Raw genomic sequence first — 13,746 nt, forward strand, 5'->3', positions numbered from 1 at the left:
GGGTATACAGGCGCTGGTTCCGAGATGGTGTAAGGCAGTTGGGAGGGATGGAAATTATGTGGAGAAATGAAAATATTGTTCCTAAAGGATGTATCTACACACTGTAAAACTTTCAGACATGTATAATAAAAGACGGATTTAAAAAAAGGATAGTGCGCATTTCTTTTGCAGTGACCCTCGTATTTAGATGTAGAGTGTAGACGCTGGCGAGAATAAGATAACTACGACTAAGTTACCGAAATGTTTACGAAACGAGAATATTTTTTTCATCTCGTAAACAGATCGGTAGCTTATGCCTCGATTTACGCTGCCACTTCAAAACACTTTATGTTTTTGCGTCAAAGAGCACTTTGCATGAATCGGCACTTAATTCAGATGAAATGCATTTCTTACGCAATGCCTTCCGTGGCACTCATTGTGGAGTGAGAGTGAAAGGGTGAGCGTCCGAGAGTGACTCGCGGCTGGCTATTATGGCGACGCGCGAGCGGATGCGAGGGGACTCCGCCAAGTGCTGGACCAGTTCTTGTAAGAGGAGAAACCTCCGGTGTCCCTCACGGCCCGGCGAGATGCGCGCTTATAGTGGCTGCACGCTCGGCGAAAGTTGCTCCGATATGTGGGCTTAGAAACGCTACAAACTACGGTACGTGTTGCATTAATGAGGCCGAGGTACCACGAGTAGTTGCACGGATTAAACAGTGCTGCCACGGAAGAAAAAGTAGAAGTAGGAGAGACAGAACGAAATAAACACTTTTTATGTTAGCCATACTTATTTTTCTCGCAGCACTAGAGAGTGGACAGACTGGAAAGTTAATTTATACAGATACTGAATTAAACGGCTTTTCGTCTAAACTCTTTACTAACGTACAAGGAGACAAAACACTTTTGACGCTTCCAGTTAGCAATATACAGGGTGGTCCATTGATCGTGACCGGGCCAACTATCTCACGAAATAAGCGTCAAACGAAAAAACTACAAAGAACGAAACTTGTCTAGCTTGAAGGGGGAAACCAGATGGCGCTATGGTTGGCCGGCTAGATGGCGCTGCCATAGGTCAAACGGATATCAACTGCGTTTTTTTTTTTTAGTAGTAACCCCTATTTACATATTCGTGTAGTACGTAAAGAAATGTGAATGTTTTTATCGCTTTGTGAAAGATGGCACTGTAAAAGTCACAAACATATGGCTCACAATTTTAGACGAACATTTGGTAACAGGCAGGTTTTTTAAATTAAAATACAGAACGTAGGTACGGTTGAACATTTTACTCCGGTTGTTCCAATGTGATACATGTACATTTGTGAACTTATCATTTCTGTGAATACATGCTGTTACAGCGCGATTACCTGTAAATACCACATTAATGCAATAAATTTTCAATGCATTTGGCAATACGTGTAACGACATTCCTCTCAACAGCGAGTCGTTCGCCTTCCGTAATGTTCGCACATGCATTGACAATTCTCTGCCGCATGTTGTCAGGCGTTGTCGGTGGATCACGATAGCAAATATCCTTCAAACTTCCCCACAGAAAGAAATCCAGCGACGTCAGATCCGGTGAACGTGCGGGACCAATCTACCTGTCATCAAATATGCTAGCTTCAACCCCATGCGAGCTATGTACCGGACATCCATCATGTTAGAAGAACATCGCCATTCTGTCATGCAGTGAAACATCTTGTAGTAACATCGTCAGAACATTACGTAGGAAATCAGCATACATTGCACCATTTAGATTGCCATCGACAAAAAAAGGGGGGCCAATTATCCTTCCTCCCATATTGCCGCACCATACATTAACCCGCCAAGGTCGCTGATGTTCCACTTGTCGCAGCCATCGTGGATTTTCCGTTGCCCAATAGCGCATATTATGCCGGTTTACGTTACCACTGTTGGTGAATGACGCTTCGTCGCTAAATAGAACGCGTGCAAAAAATCTGTCATCGTCCCGTAATTTCTCTTGTGCCCAGTGGCAGAACTGTACGCGACGTTCAAAGTCATCGCCATGCAATTCCTGACGGTAGAAATATGGTACGGGTGCAATCGATGTTGATGTAGCATTCTCAACACCGACGTTTTTGAGATTCCCGATTCTCGCGCAGTTTGTCTGCTACTGATGTGCGGATTAGCCGCGACAGCAGCTAAAACACCTACTTGGGCATCATCATTTGTTGCAGGTCTTGGTTGACGTTTCACATGTGGCTGAACCCTTCCTGTTTCCTTAAATAACGTAACTATCCGGCGAACGGTCCGAACACTTGGATGATATCGTCCAGGATACCGAGCAGCATACATAGCACACGCCCGTTGGGCATTTTGATCACAATAGCCATACATCAATACGATATCTACCTTTTCCGCAATTGGTAAACGGTCCATTTTGACACGGGTGATGAAGCGCGAAGCAAAAACCGTCCGCACTGGCGGAATGTTACGTGACATCACGTACTTATACGTTTGTGACTATTACAGCGCCATCTATCACAAAGCGAAAAAAGTTGTCCAACTAAAACATTCATATTTCTTTACGTACTACACGAATATTTAATAAAAATGGGGGTTGCTATTTAAAGAAAACGCTGTTGATATCCGGTTGCCGTATGGCAGCGCCATTTAGCGGCCCAACCATAGCGCCATCTGGTTTCCCCTTCAAGCTAGACAAGTTTTGTTCTTTGCAGTTTTTTCGTTTGATGCTTACTTCGTGAGGTATTTGGCCTGGTGACTATCAATGGACCACCTTGTATAGTAGGGGCAGTTAGTGTGATAATGAAGCCATTGAAGTGACAAGCCTGGTTGTAGCTGGAGATAGGAGGAACAGGCGTGCAAGTTTGTTCACAACCGCGTAACCACCCTTCTATGAAAAGAGAAAAAGTAGACTAGTGTAAATCTATGAGCCTTTGTTGCCAACATGATGGTCAATTTGGAAGTTGATGTCTTTCAAATGGAAAGGTGATATTCCCATGTGGAATAGACACAGAATTACACGAGACAAAAATGGGCTCTTTCATTTCTACGTAAGACTTATGGTTCTTGCTAACAGGTGACGTGAAACCTGCTATCGTTAACACAAGCCGAATGTATTCAGGCTGTTCTGATACCAGGAGAGAGAAGTTCTTGTGTTATCACAGAGGATTTCAACCGAAGCCAACCAGACAGACCACTCATTACTCACAATGCGACGGTGAGATTTCTCGCGGAATTCCTTGAATTCTCTAACGAGGCAGACGGAAAGTTGGACGAACGAAAACGGAAATGGATGAAGCAACGTCAACATCGTTCAGTAATGCCCTCCGCACACGGAGCGACTCAAAAGCAACTCGTTGCCGATGTGAGTTGGTAACTGATCGGCAGCTTATCACTTCCCGTGTTGTTAAATATGGGTTCCGGAGAAATGCCACCTAGATTGAGAAGGCCTGTGCGCTTCCTGTGAGCAGCATGATGGGTATGCCAACAGTAGTCATAACGAAAAGAAGCGGCCAGTGTTGTGCTGAGCGTAAGAGTGCTACAGTGTGTAACTGTTCTATAATGTTTTTAACTTTATTTCTCTTTTACACAGTCTTCCTTTGTGTTAGTGAGGCACAAAATGCCATATAGATGTTGTGTGACCGGGTGTAAAGGCAATTTTCCCACAGGCCTGAAAGTGCAATTTTTTTTGTTTCGAATTGAAGAAGAATTATTAGAAAAAATGGAAGCAGGCTATCCCCAGTGAAAATTTAACAATCAACAAAAAAAATTGAAGTAAGTCAATAAAATACCTTTATGAGTAAATATACTGTAGTATGAAGTTAACGCGAAGTGTAGCCTCAAATTTACGCACTACCTAGCACTTGCTATGTTAATGTTTTGGCAGTATGTTATTGATTTACAGCACTGCATATGTGAGATTTATTACTATGTCAACTGAGCTGCTCATGGAAATCCAACAAGCGATTGTGTTGAGCAGTTTTAGATATTTAGGCTCGTTAGCTTTTCAGTACGATTACCATAGAGTTGGCTTCATCAACTGTAATTTTAAAACATTAAGGGAAAGTACTATCATCACTAATTTTATTAACAAGATAGAGCATTGGCATTCTAGTTTCCACAATAATACATTTTAGAACATTGTTGTAGAGCTCGTGACAGTCCTCTCTCCTTGAGCTGTTCAACATGTTTACCGAGTAATTAAGATCTGTAGCAGTAATTCTTCCCCAAGTGAATCTTTTACCAGGTGTAGAAGTATGCAACCGGAATTTGGTTGCAATAATTACATGTCTGTTGTTTGAACCTGCGACCGCTACGGTCGCTGGTTCGAGTCCTACCTCGGGCATGGATGTGTGTGATGTCCTTAGGTTAGTTAGGTTTAAGTGGTCCTACGTTCTAGGGGACTGATGACCTCAGATTTTAAGTCTCATAGTGCTCAGAGCCATTTGAACCATTTTTGAAGTCCGAATGCGATTATAATTATTATTATTACTATGCACAACTAACTCTTTGCAATAACGATTAACGACAACACGGTTTCTAGTTAACAGTCTCTCTGCTTTCCAATGACGACTGCTTGGCCTGAAACTAATTGTTGCACGAGGATGGAAGTAAGCTCATACGAGTAAAAATCATTTTACGCCTTAAGAAAAGATTAACAAAGCTAATACCTTTTTGTCAGTTTTATGATTACATGTTTCTTTTCATTTTGCTACCATGAACAAATTTAAAATACCAAAACCCATACAGAGGAAGAAAGGTGATAGGAACTTGGGGTAGGAACCTGTCGCTATAGGACATATTAGTCAGTAATGATCAGTGGAATTCGGATGCAGAAGGCGATGGAAACCACTGTATTAAAGACACACAATCTGTGTGCACAGGGTATGTGGCCTGCGGCTGAAAAAATGTCATTACGCTCTATCCATTGGCAAAATTTTGAATCAGTCAAAATGGAGATTCGGATGTCTGGGAGGGAGCTACCAAGGGGGGAGTGATCATGAGGGCAAGACTGTATTACAAACGAAAGTGTAGCATTCTACGAGTCAGAGCGTGGAATGCCAGAAATCTGACAGTGGCGGGAAACACAGAAAATCTGATAGCAATGTAAAGGCTCAGTCTAAAAGTAATACACAATATTAGAAGCCAAGGTCGCTTGCTGTGAAATAGCTTATTTCACGACCAGTTCTGAGTGTAACTAACTGTCATCCTCAGCTTCTAAGGTTTCCCATGAGTATAAATACACCTCAGTGTCGTCGAAATACTGAGAACATGTTGCAATTACAGTGGTACAGCTCCACATTGGTTTGTAAGAAATATAAAACATGGTAAATGAAAGATGTAGTGGGCATCAGTGAAGTGAAATGGGGAGAGGCCATCCAAATAACGGTATAACAAGAATAGAATTCGTTATGAATCTAGTTTGGTGCAATTAAGTGCCCAGTGTCGATTCGGCAGAATGTCGGTATAGACTCTATACCGCAGACTCTATAGGCAGGGGCGGGCAGGAATCCTGCACATGTGCGGTGCACTTGCACGCGTGCAGTTAACAGGTGTTCCGCGTGCACACAGGGGCAAGCTGGCCACCCGCTTATCTCCCATCCCCACCATACCTTCTGTCCGCTCCTTCCTCTGTAATGCGTTTTGTTTCCTAACTTGCTTTATTGAGTGAATGAATAAGGTTAGTAGGAGTGTTTGAAAGAAATCATGGTTTGAAAGAGTACCTGTTACCTACGATACGTTTTATTTAATTATCACAGGTGGATTTTACAATACGTTTAATACCTGGAACAAAATTTCTACATACAGACAAACACAAACAGTTACGTAAATTTTCATCACTGATGTTTGCTCTTAACCGAGACTGATTAATTCAGCAAATGGTTTTCCAGCTCTCGCTATATTAAGCGCAGTCTTATAACTTGCACATACCGCTGGGCTATTATTGTTGTCGTCCTGAAAACTTGAAAAAAGTGCTCCATAAAATGTTAAATCAGTTAGATGAGAGACATGACGAGAGAAAGTCGCAGATCTGTCGTGACAACAGCAAATACGACAAATTCAAATGGCTCTGAGCACTATGGGACTTAACTGCTGTGGTCATCAGTCCACTAGATCTTAGAACTACTTAAACCTAACTAACCTAAGAACATCACACACATCCATGCCCGAGGCAGGATTCGAACCTGCGACCGTAGCGGTCGTGCGGTCCCAGACTGTAGTGCCTAGAACCGCTCGGTCACTCCGGCCGGCCAACTACGACAGATTCATCTGGTATCGTCAGATCGCTCTTCTTAAGCTCAGTCAATTCCCCATCCGTTCAGAATCCGACAATAAATTGTACTCGACCTTGTGAAATTTATTATAATGGCCTTCAATACTAAACTTCCGTTGACCAGCGAGAATACTGCCACATATTAAACATTTCGAATTTTCACGTTTTTGCACAGAGAAAAAATGATTCTCCCATTACTTTTTAAAAGATAGCATATCTCCACTTCTCCGTTTCTTCAAATACAACGTTCATTACATAGTGCTCGCTTCGCATCAACGTCCGCAGCTTAGCCTGGCACGACACTGCCGCAACCTGCCGGCTGTCGCCACAGCCCCGGTCGACGCCTGCACGCGAGCAGCACACGTGCAGCGCTGTGCGCTCATGAGCCGCGTGCAACGCTTGCCCGCCCCTGGTATAGAGGGAGAAGTGCCAGTTAATCAGGAGGACAGGCGCTATGGAGCAAGAATGTGTGTTCAAAGTGCCGAAGCAGTCTTTCAGTACCCTGACGCTGCAGAATATGCTACCCATCGCCTCTCAGTATGGAAGATGGGACACTTTACAGCAGCGACTAGGGGTCTGGGACAGCTGACCGGACAGGAGAACCTGGTTGAATGGAGTTATGGTAGCCTAACGGTTAAGGCCGGATACTCCATCGTGTTAAAATGTCTGGGCTGTAGTGCTGGCAGGGGGAAACACTGGCCAGTCCAGTTCCCATATGTACCACCTAATACAGATCTTCACATTCAGTTGTTCATCGCACCCAGCAGTAACCAGGTCTATGCCAGTCTACATTAGACGATGACTGCGAGATGCGGTACAAAATGAATCAGTCAGCCACTGTTCACAAACTTTGCCACCAGTAACTGCATGTTTCTGCCTGAACTTAAGGCTGAATGCAGTCAACTTGGTGCTTTTACGCTGCTTGGTGACTACCTTCTGTTGACGGCACCCTTCCCGGAGGGCCGTGAGTTCGAGCACGGGCCATGTAGGTGCCCACCAACGCTGTCGCTGTTCTTCAGCACGCACTGGCCTAAATTGTGGCTGACCATCATCTTCAAACATACACAGACATCGCAGTTTAAACACCACGTATCCCGGTGTGTGTATGATGCGGCCAGGAGCCGGCCAAGTAGGGATGAGTTGCTGCTGTCACCCGTCGCTAATGCCACACCGCTCTTGTCGTGACTCTCCGCCCACTCTGATGCCAGCAGCTACTGCACTTGCTGCCTTCCTGGGGACAAAAACACTGACTGTGGCCCATCGTGTGCCAGTTGCCACCTATATCACAGAAGGCAACAACCTTCTCTCCAGATACGATTCTCTTAAAATATGGTTCAAATGGCTCTAAGCACTATGGGACTTAACATCTGAGGTCATCAGTCTCCTAGACTTAGAACTACTTAAACCTAACTAACCTAAGGACATCACACACATCCATGCCCGAGGCAGGATTCGAACCTGCGACCGTAGCAGCAGCGCGGTTCCGGACTGAGATCCCTCAGAGTGGTTGGTGCGTCACGTCGTCCATAAACAGCCCTTTTGAATCTATCCCAGGCATGTTCGATAGGGTCCATGTCTGGAGAACATGCTGGCCATTCTAGTCGAGCGATGTCGTTATCCTGAAGGAAGTCATTCACTAGATGTGCATTGTCGGCCATGAAGACGAATGCCTCACCAGTACGCTGTCGATATGGTTGCACTATCAGTCGGAGGATGGCATTCACGTGTCGTACAGCCGTTACGGCGCCTTCCATGACCAGCGGCTTACGTCGGCCCCACATAATGCCACCCCAAAACAGCAGGGAGCCTCCACCTTGCTGCACTCGGTGGACAGTATTTCTAAGGCGTTCAACCTTACTGGATTGCCTCCAAACACGTCTCTGGTTGAAGGCATATGCGACACTCATCGGTGAAGAGAACGTGATGCCAATCCTGAGCGGTCCATTCGACATTTTGTTGTACCCATCTGTGCCGCGTTGCATGGTGTTGTGGTTGCAAAGATGGATCTCGCTATGGACGTCTGGAGTGAAGTTGCGCATCGTGCTGCCTATTGCGCACAGTTTGATTAGTAACACGACGTCCTGTGACTGCACGAAAAGCATTATTCAACATGGTGGCGTTGCTGTCAGGGTTCCTCAGATGCATAATCCGTAGGTAGCGGTCATCCATTGCAGTAGTAGCCCTTGGGCGGTCTGAACGAGGCTTGTCATTGACAGCTGCTGTCTCTATGTATCTCCTCTATGTCCGAACAACATCGCTCTGGTTCATCCGAGACACTTGGACACTTCCCTTGTTGAGAGCCCTTCCTGGCACAACGTAACAATGTGGAAGCGATCGAACCGCGGTATTGACCGTATAGGCATGGTTGAACTGCAGACAACACGAGCCGTGTACGACCACCTGGTGGAATGACTGGAACTGATCGGCTGTCGGACTCCCTCCGTCTAATAGGCGCTGCTCATGCATGGTTGCCTACTTCTTTGGCCGGGTTTAGTTATATCTCTGAACAGTCAAAGGGGCTGTGTCTGTGATACAATATCCACAGTCAACGTCTATCTTCAGGAGTTCTGGGAACTGGGATGATGCAAAAATTTTTTTTGATGTGTGCATAATTGAGGGAAACCTCTTTCTGCTGAATAATTTCAATAAAGGGCTCTGAGCACTATGGGACTTAACATCTATGGTCATCAGTCCCCTAGAACTTAGAACTACTTAAACCTAACTAACCTAAGGACATCACACAACACCCAGTCATCACGGGGCAGTGAAAATCCCTGACCCCGCCGGGAATCGAACCGGGAGCCCGGGCGCGGACCACGAGCTGCAGACGCTGAATAATTTGTTAAGGAATTTGCTTGGTATATAAAGTTTCGTAATTTTATTTATAAGTTATCTGATGATTCACAGTAACACTTAAGTTAGTCCATAGTCAACTAAACCCGTGGTTTCACCAAATTAGAGTAAGGGGAGGTGGAGAATCTATTTTATATCAACTGCTGAAACATTTAAAATTTATTTTGTCCAGAACTGAAAACCGTTCCCCAATATGGGAGACCAGATTTCGTGAAAGGAAGAAGGATGGTTGCGCCACAATCTAGTTTCTTGTAATGAACTGCCCAGATTCGATTCAGCAGAATGACATCGCAGAGGTGTAAGTGCCCATCAAGTTGTAGGCCAGACGTTATGGAGCAAAAAGGGCATTCCGGGTGCAAGACCACTCATTCAACACGCTAACGTTGCGGAATATGGCAGCCAACACCTCTGAAAGCCAAAGTTGTGACATATTGCAGCAGTGGCAAGGCGTCTGGAAGAGACGTCGAACAGGAAAACCAAGATGCATTAAGTCATTATTGCCTCTTGATTACGGCCGTCACACCCAGTGAGGTGTTTCACGTGCAGTTTGTGAAGAGTGAAGCCGGAGGTACTTCTGTGATATTTGGGGGCAACTTTTCGTACCGTTGCTTGGGCTCACTTATTCAGATTACCATGAATTCGAGCCGGGATGTTGATTTCAGAATTCCCGGCAACCAAGTGTTTCGCTTCGTTCTGCATCTTCATGATGAATATGCTGTGGACACTTCCGTGTTACAAGAAGATGATAGCCGTGTTCAGAAAGGTGCATGGGTGCATACCTGACCTGACGACAATTCATGCTCCCAACCACACTTAGGCGGCGTAAGCAGCCCGGTGGTTTTACGATTTTATGAACATTCGTTAAGTTGCCCAGGGGTTTCAAGATTTTATAAATTTCATTTACTTAACCTATTGTTTTCTGCCGTATTGATTCAGCATAGGACTATAAGTAGACAGCACTTACCGGAAAACTTATTGCGGATGTACATGTATCAGTGTTATAATTTCAGTAAGTGTTTGACTATGTGGCACGCCTTCTCAGTCTTCTTCTGCTGCCGCTCTCAAAATACTGTGATGGACTCTTCAAATGGTTCAAATGGCTCTGAGCACTATGGGACTTAACATCTGTGGTCATCAGTCCCCTAGAACTTAGAACTACTTAAACCTACCTAACCTAAGGACATCACACACATCCATGCCCGAGGCAGGATTCGAACCTGCAACCGTAGCAGTCGCGCGGTTCCGGACTGAGCGCCTAGAACCGCTAGACCACCGCGGCCGGCGATGGACTCTTCCCGAAATTAAATAGTGTGCAATTAACAAAGGGTTTATTATGTCTTCATTTTATTAAACGGTCGCTACGTCGATCAATATTTCACTCAGGGTCCTCACATTGTCACTTGAGTTAACCATTGACCTTTATGACACCATTCGATCATGGCAAAGAAACCGTACAGTACTGATCATACAACATAGTCACATTAATGTACCATCTCCTATGTTCGACGTCAACGTGCAATAACCATTCAGAGATGGCTGGTGGCAGCACTAGAAGTGGAGGGTTTAGAAAGCGTGTCTGAGGAACGCGCTAACAGAGCAGTCTTCGTGATGGGGAAATGAAGCGATTTATCTGATGTCCATATGGACATGATCATTGGCTTTCGGGCCAATCGTGGAAGAATTTCGGAAACGGCTAATTTGTAAACAGTTCGCGTGTCGCTGTGTTTAAAGTATACCGTGCATGGGGAAACGGTGCTATCCGAAACTGGCGCTGAGGCAACTGTAGCACACCGCGGGCACCAGATGAGAGGGCTGAAAGATGGCTGCGGAGGTGCGTATGGCCGCACACACGTGCATCTGTTGAGCAATGCTGAGGAACTGACCACTCAGATGAACCAAGGGGCTACCAACAATGTTTCCTCTACGACCGTTCAGCGAACATTGTTGCGCATGAGTCTCCGCAGCAAGTTCCTTGTTCATGCACCAATGCTGACTGCCGTTCATTGACGACGAAGGCTGGAATTTGCACGGCACTGCCGCAACAGGACGTCCACTGAGTGGCGACAGATGGCCTTTTTAGATGATTGACGTCGTGTGCTCCATCAGACCAACGGCCACTGGCGTGCACAGCGTGTAACGTCTGAAATGCCGGAGGAGGGAAAGCTGTGATCTGGGAAATGTGTTCATGGCATTCCCTGGGAGATCTTGTCGTTCTGGGAGGTGCATTGGATCAACATAAGTGCGCAGCTATTTATCCCTTCATGAAGTTTGTTTTTTCTTAGCACAATGTCATCTACCAGCTGCAACGTGTCACACAGCTTATAGCGTAAATGCATATTTTGAAGAGCGTAAGATTGCATTTGCCGTACTCCTCTGACCATCAAACTCTCTGGAAATAAAGACAATCGAGAATCTGTGGGACCACCTAGACCGGGCTGTTCGCACGATGGATCCTCGACCAAGAAACTTTACACAGCTGGTCATGGCACTGGAGTCAGCGTGAGTCCACATTCCTGTCGGTACCTTTCAGAACCCCACTGACTTTCTGTCTGCATGTCTCGCAGAGATCCGTACTGCAAAATGTAGTTATTCAGGCTTCTGACAGATGGTCACATTAATGCGACTGGGAAGCGTAGGATAAATACTTCGCATACCTATTCGCGCCAGCGAAACTGGGACCCCGACTTGTACTTGTTGACTACATGAGCCGATCTCGCTGATTAACTGTCTACGCCCCTTTTTTGCAGGCCCCCAGAGCTCAACTGACTCCATAGCAGGCGCGGGATCGCCGAAGAGTTTGTGACAGTTTTGCGGAGTAATACTTGGGCGGAGATGGATTGTGCTGACACTTCTGCGTAGCCCAGCACATGTAGCACAGTTATTTTTTTCCGAAATTACACTCATGCTAATAAATTAAGGATAATTGCAGAATGTGGTGCCACACAACGCGGCACTACACAAAACTGGTGCTAATAGCATAGGCACATGGGGAACACACACGAGACAGATCTGTAAGTCCACGGTATTGGTGATATGTTGAGCAAACCGCCCCGAACACATGTGCTACAAAGCGCCACTGTTTCCTCCGTATGTACCCCGACATCTATATGGGATATGATCACCGTGCACACGTACACAGGCCGCACAACGGGTTGGCATACTCTGAATCAGGTGGTCGAGCAGCTGCTGGGGTAAAGCCATCCATTCTGGCACCAGTGCCTGTCGGAGCTCCTGAAGTGTCGTAGGGGTTTGAAGACGTGCAGCGATACGTCGACCGAGAGCATCCCAGACGTGCTCGACGGGGTTTAGGTCTGGAGAACAGGTAGGCCACTCCATTCGCCTGGTATCTTCTGTTTCAAGGTACTCCTCCACGTTGGCAGCTCGGTGGGGCCGTGCGTTATCATCCATCAGGAGGAAGGTGGGACCCACTGCATCCCTGAAAAGGCGGACATACTGGTGCAAAATGACGTCCCGATACACCTGACCTGATACAGTTCCTCTGTCAAAAACATGCAGAGGTGTACGTGCACCAATCATAATCTCACCCCACAACATCAAACCACGACCTCTATACAGGTCCCTTTCAAGGACATTAAGGAGTTGGTTGACGCCAGATGAAAACCCGCCGAGAATCACAATTCAGACTATACCTGGACTCGTTCGTGAACATAACCTGGGACCACTGTTCCAATGACCAAGAGCTGTGTTCTTGACACCAAGCTTTACGGGCTCTTCTGTGACCAGCGGTCAGCGGAATGAACTTTGCAGGTATCTGGGCGAATAAACCATGTCTGTTCAGTCGCCTGTAGACTGTGTGTCTGGAGACAACTGTTCCAGTGGCTGCGGTAAGGTCCCGAGCAAGGTTACCTGCACTACACCGTGGACGTCTACGGGCACTTATGGTGAGATATCGGTCTTCTTGTGGTGTTGTAAACTGTGGACGTTCCGTACTGTAGCGCCTGGACACGTTTCCTGTCTGCTGGAATCGTTGCCATAATCTTGAGATCACACTTTGTGGCACATGGAGGGCCCGTGCTACGACCAGCTGTGTTTGACCAACCTCCAGTCGCCCTAGTATTCTACCCCTCATAACGTCATCAATATGTGTTCTTTGAGCCATTTTCAACACACAGTCACCATTAGCACGTCTGGAAACGTCTGCACACTTACTCGTTGCACTGTACTCTGACATGCACCAACATACCTCTGAGTATATGGACTGTTGCCAGCGCCACCGTGCGACAACCGCACGTCAAAAGCACCGCATGGTCATACCCTGAGATGATTTAAACCCGCAAACCGCCCACCTGAGCGTTGTTTCACCATGTATCAGCATTATCCTTAAATTATGAGCATAAGTGTTGATTGTCACAATCCAGCGTAAGCTAGACCCTGTCGTAAGGTACAGATCAGTCTATGACGACAACCAGGTCTTTTCTTTCACATTCGCCGACTTCGCCAACTCACAAACAGACTACTTGTGAAACGGTACTCATCGCAATAAGAATCCCCCGTTCTTTAGAAATGTCTCTCCAAAGAAGTCACTCCGCACAGGTTTTCCAACGTCTTCCCGCGTCACCTGTGATCTTATGCCCAACAGAGGTCGATGAAAATAACATTCGATACATTGTAGCTGCATCGATATATGGAAACTTTGC

The sequence above is a fragment of the Schistocerca americana genome, chromosome 5, assembly GCF_021461395.2.
Source record: "Schistocerca americana isolate TAMUIC-IGC-003095 chromosome 5, iqSchAmer2.1, whole genome shotgun sequence".
NCBI lineage: Eukaryota > Metazoa > Arthropoda > Insecta > Orthoptera > Acrididae > Schistocerca > Schistocerca americana.